Below are 2,903 nucleotides of genomic sequence, written 5' to 3' on the forward strand. Positions count from 1 at the left end.
TGGGCAGAGGGGGCATACCAGTGGTTCTTGTCCGTGACTTGTAAGCTCGTAGGTTGCCTTATGTTCAGGGATGACCAACTTCGGCGGTCCAACAAGGGACGGTAGTAGTAGTAATACTGATGGGATGGTTTTGTTTTGACTAATCCGTTTTGTAATCAGTGGATTATTGTTTTGTGATCATTGGGTTCCGTTGTGTAACCAATGTGTTTTGGGAAGGTTGAAACATCTAAGCTGTTTGTTTATCTATATATATATACATATATGCTTTGTTTGTTAATTTCCCTAGAGTGGGTGAATTGGAGCATGTCGTAGCTCTAAAATTTTATTAATGTATAAAGTTCCTATATAAAAATTTTTTTTTTTTTTTTATGCTTGTGACTTGATTTGGGAAGGATGAGGGCTAGAGAGCCATGTTTTCAAAATTTGGAAGAACCACCGAGGGGTACGTGTCCTAGCCAAGGTAATATTGGAGCGAGAACTGTTTTACTTGCCGAGTGTGTGGAATTACATGAGTACTACCCATTTAAAGTTTTGTGCGTGGTATAGCTTTTGATCTACTGTCGGGTGAACTTGAGAGGATGTGAAGTGTACGATTAATACTAGATGTAACACGTATTTAATATGGTGTCCTACGGGGGCATGGCACATAATTTTGTCAAGGTTGGACTCGTACCTTCGTGGTATGTAACGTTGTCAAGATTGCAGGTGTACTGATTGGCCGTTTCAAGTGAAGGGATGTTAGTCCCTATATAAGGTTGTGATTGTTGTATCGGAAGCGATGTGTTGTGAGTAGCTGGTACTATACCTCGGGCTGTAGTATAATGGATGTCTCCCTAAGTTTTCAAATTTCTTTATTTGGATTGAATGTGATAAGTTCGTACCTTAGCACTGGTCAAGTCAGAGGATATTATCAGAAGCGTTAATTGGGTATATAGCCCATGGTTAGAGTGTGACCCGTGGGTGGAGTCACAGTGGTATGGTGTTTGCGGATGAAGATGTGGGTTAATGACGAGGGAGGCGAGGACTTTTACCCCTCTGGAAAGTTAGATGAGTGAATCTTTGGAAGCCCTATCGGCGACTTGTGACGGTGTCGGGGTTTGGTTCATGATGGTTGCCTAGCGGTAGTGTGGACTAGTGGTTTAGCACGGAGGCCGGGCCTCTTGATGGTACTCTCGAGATGAGTGATAAGTAAGATATAGAGTAACGAGTGGATCCTATGAGTTATTGGAGGATTCGGTGTAGGAGTAAGAGGGCTTGCAAAATAAGGAGGTTTTGCCTAGTACGGTTGAATGTGTTAGATGGGATGGTTTCGAGAGTTACGCGGTGTTGGCAGGACTATATGAGAATGTTCGAGGGAACGTGAGATTTGTATCTCGAGTTAGTGGGAATGGTACCTGTATGCTGGTTCGTGTGTTGGGCCTTGCTAGATAGTGAGTCCGTGATGACCCCCCTTGGTTGTATAGGGGTAGTGTTCATATTGTGATTGGTTATCCATTGTTGGGTGTGGGTTATGAGTGGATGCTGCCAACATTCTTTGAAGGAAGAGCAATTCGTGTTCTAAAGTAATGTGTATCATTTGTGTATTTCTGAGCCGTGTTTATGATTATAAAGTGGTTAAGTAAAGGGAGGCGGGATAAAATTGCAAAACCATGAATTTCTTATACCTTATGTGTTGATAGTACTGTTGTTATTTCTATTAACTATCATTATAGAAATGTTATGTTCTGTGTCGGTTGTGGCATCACTGTATGAGTGATGGTTGTGGATAGTGCTGTTTTGGAAAGAAATGGAAAACAAAATTTTTCCAGTGTTTGGACCATATAAATGCGTTGTTGAAAAGTTGATTTAATTCAAGAATTTTAAAGAATTCCATATTAATCTTTTGGCAAATAAACTGTGGATGACTCTGCGTTTTGGGTAACACCGTATTTGTGAAAAATGTTTGCAAAGCTTTTGAGTTTTCGTACGGAACATGCAAGATTTATTCCGGAACGTTAACGTTGAAAATTTAAACATCTTTGGGAAATGCCTCTTGAACAAGAAAATGTTTTCTTATTATCTACTCTAAAGATTTGCTTTGGTCGTGTTGTTGAGTAGTGACTTAGCTTGGAATGCTAGCCGGTTGTTGGTGAATTGTTTCGGGGGAGGTTTGGTTTGTTGAGGCTTGCGTACCTAAGGTGTGGTTGTTTAGAATGTGTTTCCTTGGTTAGTATCTTCCTTGCTAAGAGTAAGTCGGAGGTTTGTTGTGAAAGTAATTTCTTTCCTTGGGGCTCGATTGTTGAATGCTCTGTTATCAGTTGGCCTTGTGTTTTGGCGTACCCTTAATTTCGGGGACGAAATTCTTTAAGGAGGGGAGGTTATAGAGGTCCCGATATTTCCTGTTGTTGTTTAACTATAATCCGGACTCGGTTCCGTAGATTCGTTGTTATCTTATCCTCATTTCTATCCCTTACTCTTTTAATTAGAATTTTGGGTTGTGTTGGGCAGGTTGGGAATAAGTGGGTCGTGTTTTAAAACTTAGAAATTTTGCCCAGGTTTTGGTCTCTCCGCTCGAGCGGGATTTTGTTGTTGCCTCTCCGCTCGAGCGGCAGTTTGGACGCTCGAGCGTGAATTTCCTTCTCTCAGCATTTTGGTCGTCTGCAGAAAATTCTGGGAGAGTGCACCCGGCGCTCGAGCGGATCTTTGGACGCTCGAGCGTGAACCTGTGTCTGTACGCTCGAGCGGGGTGTTGTACGCTCGAGCGGACCTGCTTTTATATCAGTTCGTGAAACCACCTTTTTGATCACTTTTTGATTTCCTTTCTCTCTCTTACTTTTTCAAAACCTCCATTGGAGAGCACCTCACTCTAAAACCGAACTTCTCTCTTAGGATTGATCTACCTAGAGTGTTTTCCTCACCTTGGG

Source organism: Camellia sinensis, chromosome 7 (assembly GCF_055761805.1).
Source record: "Camellia sinensis isolate YWXY chromosome 7, ASM5576180v1, whole genome shotgun sequence".
Taxonomy (NCBI): domain Eukaryota; kingdom Viridiplantae; phylum Streptophyta; class Magnoliopsida; order Ericales; family Theaceae; genus Camellia; species Camellia sinensis.